This window comes from Chenopodium quinoa, unplaced genomic scaffold (assembly GCF_001683475.1).
Source record: "Chenopodium quinoa cultivar QQ74 unplaced genomic scaffold, ASM168347v1, whole genome shotgun sequence".
NCBI lineage: Eukaryota > Viridiplantae > Streptophyta > Magnoliopsida > Caryophyllales > Amaranthaceae > Chenopodium > Chenopodium quinoa.
The window spans coordinates 6,100,062-6,117,934 of NW_018745413.1; positions in this window are offsets into that span (position 1 = coordinate 6,100,062).

A 17,873-nucleotide genomic window follows, 5' to 3' on the forward strand; every position below is an offset into this window, starting at 1 on the left:
CAAGTGTATGTACACCTCAAAGAGGTCTTTCAAGGGTTGTAATGTGGTTAAGCTGATGGTTTAAAGAAGAAAAGGGTACAAGGCTCAAGACCCAAGAGAATCCCCAAGATGTGTAATTGTGAATTTGAAAATTTTGAATTTTGCAAGTTTATTTTCATTTTTTCTTCTTTCTTTTTATTTTATTTTTATTTTTTTATTCTTTTGAATCAATGTAGGCAATCTCAGATCATGCGGTCCATCACTCACTTAGAATTCATGTTTCTCAGGCACGGTACCAAGCACTCGATGAGAGACGCAATTTGAGACGTGTTCATATCATAGACATTGGAACACTTGCCTTTAGACATTGTTTTATTGTTGCTTTGCTGCTTTTTTTTTTACTTGCTTTTTGAATGTTATACAATTACACATCTTCCAATCCCAGGGTTAAGTGAATGTGGGTTGAAGAAATGAAGGCCAAACGTTAGACGAGGCTCAAAGTGGTTGATGAAGAAATGGAATGTGATTGAACGGTTAACAGGGAATGACAGGGTTGCAAAGGTGCCTCAAGTCATCGGTGTACCTTGCGTTTAGTTCGGTAATTGATATTTTTTTTGTTAATCACATTATTGAATGTAAGAAAGAGATGCTCGTTTATGAAGAAGGTAAGAAATGTGACACATAGACACATGGATAAGGAGAACCTATGCTAGACTTTTTAGGGGGAGGGTTTGAAACAAAAAAAAAAGAAAAAAAACATGAAATCTTGGAGAGAAGCTTGCATCGTGCTTTGTCTTCATGGTTGTTTATGAGTTACTTCTTGCCTCCTAGTGAGGAAAAAAGTTTGTTGTTGTTGATGCTTTGATTGGAAGAAAAGAAGGAAGGAGTGACGTTTCCCTTATTCTTCCAACTATTGCCTTGTAATTTTATACTCAAGTACTGTGTAAGGATGAACTCACTTAATGCATTCACTCAATACTCGGATTGGAAAGGAAGAGTGTATGAAACAATTTTGAAATATGATGGGAAATACTCCACTCATTCCTATTACGACGGAAAACGACGCATGCATGGTCCTAGTATACGATCATAAACAATATAGTGCATTACTCGAAGACAAAGTGTGTGCAATGACTCAATATGTGTGATTAGGTGAGTTTATTAAGACTCATGGTATGATCGCATGGCTAGACATGAGGACGTTTTGAAAAAAAAAGGACCCAATGACCAAATAGCACGGAAGACTAAAAGACAAACTAACTTGATTAATTTTATCCAATTTTAAGGTTTATGCTATTTACTAGGTGAAAACGGACCATTGACAATCATTAGTCATAAATAATATCAACCACAATCAAAGACAAAGAACACATGTTAAGGTTAGCACAAAAATTGATCACAAGAAACTAGAAAGAGGACTAGAATTCTAGAAGAGTTAGGACTCATGGATATAAAAATAAATAAATAAATAAAAATAAAAAACTATAATCTTATATTATATGAGTTGACACGGATTAAAAGACTTGACTAATACTAGCTTGACAAGAAAAGATATTATTTAAAAAAAAAAAAAAGTCGAAGCTAAAAAGACACCTAAACTGGATAGGCTGTAGTATATCAGTTATAACTTTTGATCTGTGACTTGATAGGGACGAAACCAACTCCAAATGAGAGATAAAACTCAGGGCTACAGATCCATAGGTTGCAGAACACATAACTCTTTCTAGAACTCCGGATATGACTAAAACAATTTGACTCTTGTGCAGGATACAGGAATAAAAATTCGGGTTGACTCAAAAATTAAAAAAAAAATCTATGGCTCGACTCTAATAATAATAAAAAAATTGGGTTTGATAAGAGAAAAAAAATAATTAAAAAAAGTCAATAAAAAAATGCACATATAAGCATATCGTCACGCATGATGCAATGAAGTTCGCAACCTAAAGTCAAGTTCTATGTTCGACTATGGTCAAGCTTTTGGGTGTCAAAGGGTACCATGGTTAAGACTTTGGACGCGTTAGCAAGGCAGCCTCCCTTGAGGGTGTATGCCAATGGGCGGCTCCGCGAGTTCGTGATGAAATCGAACTCGACTCCATGGTTTGGGTGGATTTAAAAACTCGGATGAACCCTTATTGACATGAGCGTTTTTGGGTTGATAGAGCTTAAATCCCCCGGGCTAGCCACATACGTAGAAGACGTACTATTGTGGCAAAAAAGGTAACCTAAAAAGCATATGCATATGTGACAATGCCAATTAAATCGCAGGAATACAATTCAAGAATCTTTCAAGTCTCATCCACTCATTTTAATTAAATACCGATCACTCAAATTGATAAATAACCAAGAATCCTCCCCAGTGGAGTCGCCAAATTGTAGGCGTCGCTCGAAGTGCGCCTATATTTAAAGCATGTGGTGAATATGCTTGGCACTCATAGGAAGTGGGAATTGACATAATACGATAAGGGACACGATTAGGGACAAGGAAAGTAGGGAGCCTCCAACAAGTTTTTAAGGAACTTGTAAACCATTCACGGATCATAAAAGGCAACCACGAATAAGGGACAACGATAGGCAACAACAATTGACCCGTGAAGGTTACACCCCCATTCATAATCCATGAGATTACTAACTCCATATGGTTCGGAACCACGAAAGGAGGATCGGGGATGATGGTACGAAGTGAGTCATGGAGTCACATTCGCCCGTATTGGCCTCTACTCGATTCTTATAGTGAAAAGTGATTCCTGCGATATCAAAGGCATACAAACAAAGATTCAATTTGCTCCAAACTATTATCAAGCTAAATTGGTTTAATATTAATGAACATATAATTCTAAAATATTTGTGATCACTTGATTAAACATTAAGATTAAAAAGGATCCTAAACCGGTTGTCCAAATTATCTTATTAGGCGTGATTTTCAATTACATATTCCCTTTAAACATGCAATATGGTGATCAATAAATATAATAGAATAACATCAATATTGGAAGAAATTTAAAAATAATAGTGTTAGCCAAATCAAATAATAATAACCTAATCATGATGCTAGAAATATTAAAATAAAATAAGAGTAATTAAATTAATTAATTACTCACATTCTGCGCGTTCCTTTAAATTGCTACATCATGAATAAACTGTTAGTAACTTCAATAAAAATATAAATCAAATGAAAATTAAATTAAAGTAGAGTTGATTTGGTCCAAACCCTCAGTCAATTATACCTTTCACGCCTTGGTTTAAGTATAGAACTTTGGGTATTGTATGAACTCCTTGGAGTGCTTAATTAGGGAAAGTATTTTGAGAAAATAGGATGGCTAGTATTTAGGCTAAAGAGGGAGAAGAGAATTATTTTATGATCAAGCTTGTTGATGATTGAAAAAGGGGTGATATGACCTTTATTTTAAGGGGAAAAAGAGGGTCGAAGAATCAAGAAAAGATCGAGTTCGAATCGGATTAAAACTCTTGCGATAGACAACAGTTTTTACGGTTTTTGTTTTTATCATATCTTTTGATCCAGAAATCGGAATAAGATAAATAAGATATCGTTGGAAAGCTCTTAAAGTCTAATTTCTAACCCAATTTTAATCAGATTAAAATATTTTGTATAAGTAAAGATATGGCCGAAATAGTGGGACGGTGTCAGTTTTGGATAGAGTTTTTTTATTCATATCTTTTTCGTTATAGCTCGGAATTGATATTATAATATATCATTGGAAAGATAATTTCAAGGTATATCCAACCATATAAAATTTGGATAAAAACTATGATGCACGAAAATAACATCTGTCTATCTTTGAACGTCTTTCAATTCGGATATAAATAGGATTTTCAAAAAAAGGAGTTTTATTCAATTTCAAACTATTTAATCTTATCTTTTCAAAAAGGATAATTAAGATCTTTTAGAAACTTATAGAAGCTTCCAATTAATCCTAATTGGTTTAGGAATGGGATTAAATAAGTTGGACCCTCCACATGATCATTGGGTCGTAGGTAAGGTGGGCTTAGGTTCGGTTTGGGCTCGGTTTAATATTTTGGCCATAACTTATTCGTTATAACTCGGATTTGGGCTTATAATATATCGTTGGAAAACTCTTTTCAAATCCCATCCAACTATTCAATCATTTGACCCAGATTATGGACCAAAATAAACTGGAATAAACATTTTTATATAAAGGACAGGAAATGAATGATTTTAAAGGATACGGAATGAATTATTTTGGATTTAAAGGCACGAAAAGAGGAAAATAAGTTATGGTTTGGGGAAATGGGCTAGGAATTGGTTTGTTTTTATGAAATGGAAATATGGATTTAAGCACTCTAAGATTAAATACTCAACCCGACCAATAATGGCGGTGAAAGGTTGTTCATCATCGGGTTTGGTTTTGGGGAGACATTTTTAGGTGTCTACAGCGCCACGATTTGGCTCTGGCGCCAGACGCTGGATCTAGCGCCAGGCGTTGAACTCTGGCGTCTAGCGCCAAAGCTGTTGTTTGGCGCTAGAGTTGGGATTTCCGTATATATCCCCTTTCTTCCTCATTTCGCCGCTGCTGCTGCTTCTTCTTCGAATTCGCCGCGGAACTTCTCTTTGGTCGTTCTTGCTTGTTTCTCAACCAAATTTGCCCAAATTTGTTACAAATCGAAGCTCTTTTCATCTACTTTCCCGATCTATGTAAGTTTTCTTCAAACTCACTCCGGTTTTTGATGAATTTGACATTCTTTGTTCACGAATTTCTGAAAAATTTGAATCAAATTTTATGCCATTAAATTGGTTAATTATGTTTATATATTGCCTTGGGAGTATTTTGAGACTTGTTTGACTTAATTTGGTGAAGAAACGAACAAATCACCATTGTTGGACCTCTTAAGGTCGGGAAGACAATGTAGCTTGTTCTTGATGTTTTTGCTAGCAATTCTTGTCCAATTTGTCACAATAATTACCATAGTATTGCAAGAAATTGTTTGGATGCTTGGAAAATGTCGTATATGCTCACATTGAAATTGTGCTCTGTTTTAGTACTACGTACTCAGTTTTTTCCGAACATAGGATCATGCGGCTAGGCGAACCTTAGATACTATAGAACCTTAATTTATGTTGATTTTGCACAATGTAGTATGGCTAGACAGCGAGGTTTGGGTTCTTGGTCCCGAGACACACGACGGGAGCATGAGCCCGTAGAGGAGGACGCCAACCTGTCCACTTCTCTCGGTCCCCTCCCTAAGTGGGATGAGCGGACTTTGTACTTCTCCCCCGACCACCACATTTCTAAGAGGGTACGTCATGGGATTACAAGTGGTAGGACTCGTTGCCATGGTTCGGGCAACGATACTCTGGGCAACCTATATAGGGTGTACACCAGCGTTGATGGAGAGTTGAGACTTCTTTGGGAGTCTTATGGGCTGACTGCCCTGTTCGAGGCCGCGGAGGCCATGATTTCTTCCGACGGGGGTCACCGCGTGGCTCGCGCTCTAGTGGAGTTCTTCTGGGACACCACCAACACTTTCCACTTTCCTTGGGGTGAGATGATGGTCACCCCAACCGACTTCAGTCTCATTACGGGACTGGAGTTTAGTTCTACTACGCTGTCGTTCGATTGCAACATCAGCGTCTACTCTCCTAAGGTTGAGGAGTTGTTGGGTCCGATTAATGTTCGGGCTCGTGTTGAGGTGGAGTCAGCACAGTTCAGTGTTAAGGGTATTCGCCGATCAACTCTGACGGCAGCTTTTGAGGATGATGCGACCACCCGAGAGCAGCGGGTGCGCATCTTTGCGCTTATGTTACTGTTAGGGACGTTTTCCCCTGACAAGGGTAGTAGAGTGTTGCTTTACTACCTTCCTTTAGTCTGTGATCTTCACATGATCGGGACTTACGACTGGCTAGCTTGGCCTATGCTAATTTTGTTCGAGCATTGCGAGACTCGTGTCGACACCGGTCCTTCACGGGCAACGTCGCTATGTCCAGCTTCTGGAGAGTCGTAGAGGTATACTTTATCTCCTATAAAGTTAGCTCTAAGCTTTTGTTAGCACTTGCTGATAATTTTTTGTCTTTTATCGCGCCGGCGAGACTGCCGCCACGGGGGTTTCCAGTGAGCGCCTGTTGGGGAGGCCGCCACGTTCGGATGTCTACCACCTATGTTCTAGAGCAGATCCTCTTGGTATGGTTTCTTGCATAGTTGAACACTTTTGTATTACTTAGGTAGATTCTCATCTTATAGGCATTCTTCGCAGGAGCCTGATTTGCAGTATCGGCCGTGGAACGGCTTGGTTTTCCCTAGGTTAGCTGCGCAGTACACTGTTGAGCATCGCTAATTCTTAGGGACGTATAGAGCGGTTGCATACCTTGGAGAGATGGTTGCTATTCAACACTCTTCGGATGCTTTCACCGTTCCTGCTCCTCTGCCGCGTCACATGTTCAATGAAGCGAGGGTGCTCAGTATGTCAGAGAGGGCTGGTACCCCTTGGCGATCTCATGCGGTCCCAAGGCAGTGCTATGAGGAGGAGCTGTTGCCGCTGTTAGCTCTAGCCCCTGTTTTGTCTAAGGAGGCGGCGGTATGATTTTGATCTTTTACCTTTTGCTAAGTAGCCTCCAAGTGATATTTTACTGACCTTGATTTGCTTTTTTCAGGTTGGGCCTACTGAGTTCGTGCCACCTCGTATGTCTATCCATTACCAGGGGACATACGGGCCTATCGAGGAGATGATTCCTCCGGCTCCTGAGGATCAGCGCTTCGTGGAGCGGCCGATTCCTCGCCACTAAACTCGGGTAAGTTTATTTACTTGCAATTTGTTCATATCTGTCATGCATTGTTACTGACTTTATTTCTTTGACAGTTCTCACGCGAGGTGGTCACGGCGATGGCACGGTGCATAGACGCCTTCCTGAGCCAGCTCGTCCGGATGAGGAATGTGGCTACATGTCGTTGCGATGACCCTGTTCAGGATGTAGCTTTTCTCCTTATTTCTGCATTGTTATGTTTCTATTTTGATTGTTTCTGACTTGGTTTCTTCTTACAGGGTCAGCCCATTCCTTCTCGTACTCGGAAAAGACCTAAAGTCCAGAGAGATTCGGCGAGGTCTACCTCGAGACGTCGTCGTACTGGTTCTAGCGGTTGGGGTGGTCGATCTGAGGCTGCTCGGACCGAGGCGGTGGAGGGCTCGGGCTCTTCATCTAAGGGCGCACGTGCTGAGCCGGTAGGCCAGGGAGAGGCTACCTTAGCTCCTAGAGGTGGTGGGATGTACGAGGTTGGCTCGTCATCGCAGAAGCTCAGCCTCAGGGCGACCTTGGGTGGACAGTTCATGTGCTGAGCATACTCCACGTACTGCGCAGTTCTATGATATGATGGGCGTCTCTCATCATCTGCGTCCTCCAGCGCCGTAGTTTGTACCTGTGTTATTTTTTTTTATTTTGACTTGTATAGAACTTTGCCTAATTGACTCGTTTATTAGACAAATTTGTATATACATATTATCATCTATTTATTATGACTTTATTTGTTTTTCTTTTTATTTTTCATTTTTATGTGCATATTTGTGTGTGCAAAGATTGTGATAAAAATAATTTTGCGCAAAAATTCCGTCATTTTTATTATTCATGGAGGGTATCCGACTTTCTCCCCCAAAAAGAAAAATGAAAAATAAAATTGGACTTACAACAAACTTAAAAATAATTTAAGTCTGAATAAAATCCGAAATAGAAAAAATCGAAATTAATATATGAAATTAATTTATAAGGGTATAAGAAGGGATAAAATCGTAAAGCCATTGTTTAGATTCAAATCCGCAAAAAAAAAACGCGGTTTTTGAATAGCTTCCTGATAAGACACGTCAGCGCCACTTGGCGCCACGCGTTTTGCGTTGGCGCCAGGCACTACTGCTGGCGATTGGTGCCAGACTTTGGCGCCAGACGACAGAGTCGTCGTTTGGCGCTGAAGAGTGCTGACTCCGAATCCTTTCCGGATTAAAACTGTATCGAAGTTGCATATAAATAGCCCCCTGGTCTGCCGAATTTCTTCATAATTTCAGCAGATTAAAACATAGTATTAGCTTTTGAAAAAATAATCATCATGTCTTCAATTACTAAGAGTTTTACCAACTTCACTTATGAATGGTGTCGGTCTTTAACTGCCAAAGAGAGAAAAGAATTAGACTTTTTTCATATGGGAGGTATCTATGGTGTAAAGGGGGTAGATCTTGATATAGACGTCATTCATATCGCCTTAGAATATTGGGATATGGATACTCATTGTTTTAGACTATGGTGTGATGAAATTAGCCCTTTACCGGTATAATTCGGTGTTATTTTAGGCTTCCCTTCTTTAGATCTTACGGTAATCCCTAGAATAGATGAGTATTATTATAAAGGCTTTGAGCGCTTCTTCAATTTAAGAGACAAAGATCTAACAAATATTATAGATGGTGGCATAGTTAATTTGAAAGAATTTGCTCGCCATTACTTTGATAGACCTTATTCTGAATCTTTTCATGTTTATAGAAGATGGGATTTTCTCTTTTGCATGCTTAACCAATATCTTTTCACTAGTGGTAGAACTAATGAGGGCCAAGCAATCATATCAACTGTTTTGGAGCAAATCGAATCTAGAAGAAATCCAATGCCATTAATTATTGGAGAGACAATGCTTAGTCTTGATGATTTGAGGAGAAATCCAAAAGCGCCTTTTCGAGGCTCTCTAATTTTATTCCAGGTAGAAAAATAATATTTTTTATTACAGAAATCAAAAACATATTTTTGTATAGTAATATTAATTTTTTTGCATTGAAATTTTGCAGATGTGGCTAATTGAAATCTTCAAAGGACATGAAGAAAAATCATAGTAAAACTGATGTGAAAAGTCATCTAGGTTAAAAGGTGATTCCTGTTAAGGAACGCTTGGGTGAAAAGATTGAAGTCAGAACACCTATGATGCCTAAGAAGAAGAGCTCTACAAAGGATAAAGGCAGAGAAGAAACATGGATTCCTAGCTAAGGGAGAAACTATTTACTCCAAAATTGAATTCAGGTCCTCTAAAGGATGCCTACTAGCTAAAGCCATGGACGATGAAGAGGATGCAGATAAAAATTGGAAGAGATCAAAGAAAGAGAAGAAAGATTGAAGCATTGCTTAACTTTCAATTTATTAGACTTAGTTTAAATTTAAAGTTATTTTGTTTTATTAAGATTTATTTAAATTCCATCAATTATGTAATTTCTTAGTTTATTTTATTAATGAAATTTCAGCTTTTTAATTAAATCATCTCCTGTAAATTTATTTTTTTTAAGGCAATGAAAACAGAAAATTTAATTTTCCAGAAATTTTTTCGAGTACAGAAGACGAAAATTTTACGAAAAACACCGAAATATACCCAGGTACTCCCAGAAAAAACGGCGCTGCTCTTTTACGACTGGCGCCAGCTGCGGCCGTCTGGCGTCTGGTGACAGACGCTGTCGCCTGACGCTACTTTACATCGGTCGGCGACGGGCTTTTTTCTGTGACGCCGATGTTTTGTCGAATTTCTGTCGAATTTCTATTTATATCTGGGATGCGAGGTTTGCGAAAATTAAAGTGGCCGCAACCGTAAAGGGTTGCCTATGTATCCTTTCTTAAGGAATCAGGCCAAACGTAGCTCTCTTGAGTATCCTACTCAAGTAATTATGGGTAGTAATTTTTAAGTTGGTCAAGATTTGTCATGTTCGAGAACTCATTGCCATCCATATCAGTTAATTTTGCTGCACCCCCTGATAGGATTGTTTTGACAATATTGGGTCCGGACCAATTAGGCCTAAATTTGCCTCTTGGATCCAAAACATTTTTTCTTAATGCTTTTAACACCAAGTCTCCTACTTTGATGTTTCTTGTCTTGACCTTCTTATTAAAATTCCTAGCCATACGAGTTTTATAACATTGAGTATGATGTAGAGCTTCTAGTCGCTTTTCATCAAGTAGAATTAGCTCTTCATATCTCCCCCTAGTCCATTCGACTTCATCGAGTTTAGTTTCTAGTGCAATGGGTAGAGATGGTATCTCTAGCTCTACAGGTTGAACGGCATCCATTTCGTAAACCAAGGAGAATGACGTATTTCCTGTTGATGTGCGAATTGACGTGCGATAACCCCAAAGTGCACAATGGAGTTTGTCAGGCCAATCCTTGTAATTTTCTGTCATTTTCTCGATGATAGTCTTTAGATTTTTATTAGCTGGTTCAACTGCTCTATTTGCTTGAGGTCTATAAGGAGAAGAATGATGGTGTTGAATGCCATATTTTTGTAACAATTCTTCACACTCAACTTGAAAGTGAGTTCCGTTGTCACTTATCATTTCATGTGGGACTCCATATCGACAAATAATATTCCTTTCGATAAAGAGTGCTACATGTTTTGCAGTGAGTTTGGCATATGATTGTGCTTCAACCCACTTCGTGAAGTAATCAATTGCTACTAGTATGTATTCATAACCTACTGTTGCTGGAGGAGTAATTTTACCAATAATGTCAATTCCCCATGTAGAGAATGGCCATGGTGAAGTGTAGGTGTAAAGTAGAGATGGAGGAACGGGCTGGAAATTGGGGTAGATTTGGCATTTAGGGCATCTTTTTACATATTGATGACGATCCCTATTCATGGTAGTCCAATAGTATCCTTCTCGCATTATCTTTTGGACTAGCATTTTGCCATTAACATGGGTTCCACAAATGTCTTTGTGGACTATCCTCATAGCTCTTTGAGCATCCTTTTTCCATACACATAAGAGAGCTCGACCCTTAGGTACCCTTTTATGCAACTCGTTGTCTATGAGTACGTATTGGGAAGCCAAGAGTCTTAATGCTCGTTTTGCTCTTTTGTCGGCATGAGGAGGGTATTCTCCTTTGGTGACATAGTTAAGTATATCTGCGTACCATGGTTCTTCTTCTTCTTCTTCTTCTTCTTCTTCTTCTTCTTCTTCTTCTTCTTCTTCTTCTTCTTTTTCTTCATCTTGGATCACTTCATCATCCTCTATATCTTGAAATAAGCCGGTTTGTGCCTTTTCTCTATAGTTAGAGGCATTTGCTCAATTTCCGTAGGAATCCTAACCATTGAGGCTATTCTTGCCAAGGCATCGGAAAATTGGTTTTCCTCTCTAGGTAGATATGTATATTCTACCTTTTCTAACTGATTGGTGAGAGTTTCCAAATAAGTTTGGTAAGGGGCTAGACTTTCGCTCCTTAATTTCCATCTTTTGGAAATTTGGTTGATGATCAATGAAGAGTCCCCGAATATTCGTAATTTCTTCACTCCCAATGCCAAAGTTGTTTCAAGGCCTACCACGCATGCTTCGTATTCAGCAGCGTTGTTGGTAACGTCGAAATCTAGCTTTATGGAGATTGGAACATGCTCCTTTTTAGGTGATACCAGTAATACTCCAACGCCACATCCATTTTGGTTAGAGGCTCCATCGAAGTATAAGGTCCTAGTATCATCTTCTGTGACCATCAAGTCTTCGTCTGGAAATTCATTGTCGTGCATTGGCATTGAATCTTCTATTGGAAAATCCGCTAGGAAATATGAGACCACAAATCCTTTGATAGCCTTTTAAGGCATGAATCTTACATCGAACTAGGCTAAGTTTACTATCCATCTTGATATGCGCCCATTGAGTGTAGACTTCTCGTATAAATACTTAAGTGGATCCATTCGGGAAACTATAAAGACTATATGCACGAGCATATAATGTCTTAACTTGGTTGTGGCCTATACCAATGCAAGACACAATTTCTCAAGCGGTGTATAGCGTACTTCATACTCGAGCATCTTTTTGCTTAGATAGTAGATTGCATTTTCTTTACCTTCTACTTCTTGTGAAAGCATGGCTCCCATTGTCTCCTTGGTCAATGTTAGGTACATCCTAAGAGGTATTCTTGGAAGTGCTGGTGCTAATACGGGAGGATTTACGAGATAGGTGTAGACACTCATTTGTGTCTCCCCAAAACCAAACCCAGTGATGAATACCTTTCATGTCATTGATTATCGAACAAAGTGAAAGTGTGAAAAGTCTAGTGATGAGGATGTTTTTATTAAAATATTTCTTCTTTCTGTTTTTGAAAATATTTCTTTACTTACCTTATTTATGAAAAACGTGCATTCCAGTTTGGTTTGGTCCATGATAAGGGTCCAATAATAGTGTAGTTGGATAGGTCTTGAAAAGATCTTTCCAATGATATATTATAAGCCTAATTCCGATGAATAATGAGGAAGTTATGGCCAAAATACTAAACTGGGCTCGAACCGGATCTTACCTACGACCCAATGATCATGTGGAGGGTCCAAAGGTTTAATCCTATTCCTAAACTAATTAGGATTAATTAGAAGCTTCTATAAGTTTCTAAAAGATCTTAATTATCCTTTTTGAAAAGATAAGATTAAAGAATTTGAGTTAAATAAAAACTTTCCTTTTCTTAAATCCTAATTCTATTCGAATTTAAAGATGTTCAAAGATAGTTAGATTTTATTTTCGTGCCTCATAATCTTTAGAAAAATTTGTAAATTACCACCTAAAAAGGGGTCCTGTTTTGAAATTACCACCCATTAAAACTTTTATTTTAAATAACCACCCATTAAATTAAAAAAGTTTTCAGATTACCACCTTTTCTGTAATTCCGGTGGTAAATCCGTTTGAGGGCCCCACATAACGGCTAAAAACGGCGAATTTGACTCTTTTGAATGTTTCCCTCCTCGTATTTTTCTTTATAAATTACCCAACATCAATTCACAACTTTTGCCCCAAATTTCATCCAAATTTCCTCAAATTGCAGCTGGTACATGTCTGAAATTTTGGAATTAGGGTTCCTGGGGCAATAAAATTGGGGGTTTTATGCAATATTGGAATTAGGGTTCCTAGGGCTTTAAAATTGAGGTTTTTTGCAATTAGGCTACATGTCTGAAATTGTAAAAGGTCCCAATTGCTTACCTCAGGCGTTGCCATTGACATCACCATTTGACAGGAGCTTCACCTACGCACTTTTGGTCCCCAGAAAACACCCCAAGATGGCGACTTCAACAGCAAATGCAAGTACAAATAGGGTCCCAATTTGCAGAAAAAAAATTTTAGGATTCTGATTCAACCCTTAAGGAGTAGTTGCAAAGTTGACAGTGAATTAAAGGAAGAAAAAGGGGAAAGATTGATGCTTTTGGATGAATTAATTAGAGAAATTGATGAGAGAAGATGTTTTTTTGAGTTTAATGTTTCAATCAGAAGGTTAGGTCGAGGGAAATGAAAAAAAAAAGGAAGGAATTTAATAAGGTGGGGCCCTCAACCGGATTTTCCACCGGAATTTCAAAAAAGGTGGTAATCTGAAATGTTTTTTTATTTAATGGGTGGTTATTTAAAATAAAAAGTTTTAATGGATGGTAATTTCAAAATAGGACCCCTTTATAGGTGGTAATTTACATATTTTCCTAATATTTATACAAATTTTATATGGTTGGATAGATCTTGAAATTATCTTTCCAATGATATATTATAATATTAATTCCGAGCTATAACGAAAAAGATATGAATGAGATATGAAACTCTATCTAAAACTGACACCGTTCTACTATTTTGGCCATATCTTTTTATCTACAAATAATTTTAATCTGATTCTAATTTTTTTTAGAAATTAGACTTCAAGAGCTTCCCAACGACATATCATATGCCTTATTTGGACTTCTAGATCAAAAGATATGATAAAAACAAAATCCGCAAAACTGCTGTCCATCAAGTTTTATTTCTATTCGAATTCGGATTCTTTTCTTATTCTTCGACCCTCTTTTTTCTATATAAATAGAGGTAATATCATGATATGATATGATTTATAATATGATATTTTTTTTCAATAAAATTATAATATAATTTGTATATATGAATATTGATATTTTATCGAAAATAAAACTTTGAACTAACAATCTTATTCTAAAATTCTAAACCAACTTTTATCCTACCAAATCTATCTAAATTTATTCAATTTTTTTTATTAAAAAAATGAATCATATGTACGTGTCAAAATAATTCTTATATGTCACCAACGTGGCACGATACTTGGCAAAAAATTGAAATGTCAAGCGTTATCCCGTGGCCTAGCTGCGAGCCTGCGAAACCAACTTAATTTATTAGTGATATGATAGGATATAATCTCATGTAGTTTTTACTACCACATAAACTAATTAAGAACTTTCTCAAAAAAAAAAACACTAATTAAGAATGGTCTTCCGGATAGAAAAAGAATCGCACCCAATTTAATCTAATCAAACCCAATGGACAAATCAACTTAAGGGTGATTTATGAACCTGATTTTTCACTTATTTGAACTTAAAAGATTTTATCAAAATTTATTTTAGTTGTAATTTAAATTTGGGTAACCCTTATCAGAACTTAATTTTTACTGAAGTGAATCTATCTAAATTTATATAAACTTTTTGTCAAAAAAAAAAAAAAGAACTTATTCGACTTGAAATAAGTAAAAATAAGGTGAACAAAATATACCCTTATTATAAGCCTACTCTTTCCATATTTTTTTAAGTGAAACGTTATAATTTTTTACACTATTTATCTAATCCACTTTGATTAATATTACTCCATCAATTTCATAATGCTAGTCTCATTTAAAAACGTTTACATAAATTAAGGAAATTGGAGATTATTGGAATAAAGTACTTAAGGTATAAAACTATATCACAAACTCACTATATACTTAGCATCATATAAACACACTTTTATAGCATAGACTGAATTGACCTGTGAGGGGTTTGTTTGATAGAGCCTTTCATTTTACCTTTAAAAAAAAGGGTCATTTAGTTGACATTTACTACCGGCGAAAGTACCTTGTGTTACATTTGCTGCCCGTTTAATTTTTTATTTAATTTTACTACCACCTAAAATCAAATAACAAAAATTTCACTACCACTTAACGGAATCCATTAAGGTTCCGTTAAGTTTATTAAAAAAAATTAAAAATAAAAATTAAAAAAACCCAGCCACCCCTCCCCTCAACTGCCACCCCTGCCCCTCCCCCCTGTCGGCGCAACCCCCTTCCCTTTCCCCCACACCCTATGTAGCCCCCCGATCCCCCAACCCAAACCAAAAATTTCCCCTTCCCCCTACCAGAATCCGCCACCCCAGCCCCCGTTTCCCCCACCAAAATCAACCCCCTCCCCCTTCCCCCTACCCCTTTCGGCCTTCCCTAAACCTAAACCACCACCCCAAAATCACCATAAGCGAAACCCTAAATTCGTTTTGGGTGGTTTTGGGGTGGTGGTTTAGGGTTAGGGAAGGCTGAACAGGGTAGGGGAAGGGGAGGGGGGTCGATTTCGGTGGGGGGAGCGGGGCTGGGGGCGGATTTCGGTGGGGGGAAGGGGAAAGGGGGGTGGTTTTGGTTCGGGCTGGGGTCGGGCAGCAAGAACATTGGGGAAAGGGAAGGGGGCTGCGTAGAGTGGGGGAAAGGGAGCGGGGTGGGTTTGCGCTGGCAAGGGGCAGGTGGCAGTGAGGGTGGGAGGGTGGCAGTGTGATGGAGGGGTGGCTGCAAGGTGGTGAACGGTGGCTAAACCCAACAAACGAAAATAGTAACGATGTAAGTCATTGGTAGTGAAATAAGTATTTTAGGATTTGGGTGGTAGCAAAATAAAAAAATAAAAAAAAATTAATAGGTAGCAAATGTGACACACAGTTCTTTTGCTGGTAGCAAATGTCAATTTTTTCTAATTTTTATACCAAAATTAAATTTTATAGATCCATCACAATTAGACATTTCTCCCTATCGCATAATGGATTTTTTTCATATCCGACCCAAACAGACCCGACCCGACTTAAAATCCATCCGGTTATTTGGATTGACACCTCTAATCACAATTAGACACTTCTCGCTACTCCATAATAGATTTTTTTCATCCCTAATCCCATGAGTTCATTAGGCACCAGAGTGAGTAGGCGGCCCTTGCTAGGGAGTTATCGTGCAATCATATGATTGAATCCTTCCCATCATCGAAAGAAAAAGAGACAAAAGCAAAGTCATTCTATAGTGGAAAGAAACAAAAAAAAAAATCTACGTTATAACCCTCAACTTTTTTAAATTCTACGTTGTGCCCTCCACTTTTGAAACGTTTACACTGTAACCCCAAGGTACAGTTAGTCATTGTACGGTAATCCACGTCATCAAGCATTTATGACGGACGTTAGGTGGGCATTTAAGACGCCACCTAACTGTACCTTTGTACTACTCTTTTCTCTCTCTCCAAATTTAATTCCCTCCCAAACTCACTCCCTGTTTCATTTCTATTTGAAAAAAAAAATTGATCTGAGAAACCCTAAATTGCAAAACAAAAAGAGCGAATCTTAAATCTGTTGTTGTTGCGATTTGAAGCTAGTAATCTGGTGCGAATTTGGGTCCTGAACTAATCATCATTCTAGGTATGAGTGTTGTCTCTTGTTTGGTTAAATTTTGCGAATTGTGGTTGTATATTGCTGATAAATGTTTGGATTGTGTTGTTGATTGCATAAAGTTGATAAATTTGTTTATTTGTTGTTATAATGTAGTGGTTTTGTGGCATAATTGTTTAAATATTAGGTTAAATATGCAAAATTTAGCTTAAGTATTCTGGGTGTGCATAATGAGTTTTTTTTTCTGGGTTTATGGCATAATTTGAGTTTGATTTTGGTTAAAAGTTGTGTAATGTATGTGCTTGTTATGTGAATTAGAATGTAGTTGATGGTTGTTTGATTGTTGTTTGGTTTGGGTTTAAAATTTGCAGATGGAAGAGGAGAGAATATTCAAAATTCATTATGGTGGAAATTGTGTTGATTTGATTATTGATGATGTTGAAAAGTGTTTGTTAATTGTGTGATAAATGATATGTTTGAGGAATTTGGTAGGAGAGGTTTTGAGTTGCCAGAATACCATGGGTTGCACTACTGTTTTAAAGAGAAAGCAATTAAGTTGGTTGATAATGATACAATGATGACAATGTTTGGAAAAATTGATACTAAAGAGATTGATGTTTGGGTTGGGTGTTTGAGCTAGTGAGCCTTCATTTATATTGAATTTGGCCAAAACTGTTAAACCTCAGCAAGTGCAGCCTAAACCACAGGCCCAAATATCTGCTGGCCCACCTACTCCACAAATTGAACCTCCAGGCCCACCTACTCCACAAATTGAACCTCCTGGCCCACCTCCTCAACAAATTCAACCTCCTGGCCCACCTCCTCAACTAATTGAACCTCCAAGCCCATCTCACTCATCCTCTTTACCGGCTGGCCCATCAGTTGGTAAAGTTGCTTTAAAAACAACTTGTCTTTCTAATTTGTCAACCAAGCCACCTACAATTAAACTTCCAGTAAAGAGCCCAAGACTAATAGCTGCAAAAAATGCATGTATACTTGACTCCCCTCCCTACTCATATCCTGTTCATAACTCCTCTCCACAAAATTAGTTCCCCCGTGTCAACAGTGGTGAGAGGAGATTGCCTAGGATGTTGGAAGAAATGTCCATGTCTCCTCCCCATGTGTCACTAGCTGCCTCCTCTCAATCCCAATTATCTTCACCAACTGAAAGTAGGAGGAGCCCTAGGCTTCTTCTAAGTCAAACCCAAACAACAGTTTTATCTTCTAATACAAACCCTTCTCTTTCTCTAAAGAATCAAAGAGCCAGATCTAAGGCTTTAATCTTCCCTCATGGTAAAAAAAAGGCTCATAGTACTGCTAGGGTGAAGGGGATTAAGATACTACCAACACCTAAATCACAGGACATACCTATAGAACCAAATTCAAGGGGTAGATGCAGGACTAGAGATCCTAATGTCAGATATGAGGGACAAGAGAGTGAGTCCAGTTCTGATTCTGAAGGAGATTAATAACCCCATGATAGTGAAGATGGAGATGACATTGAGATTAGAGA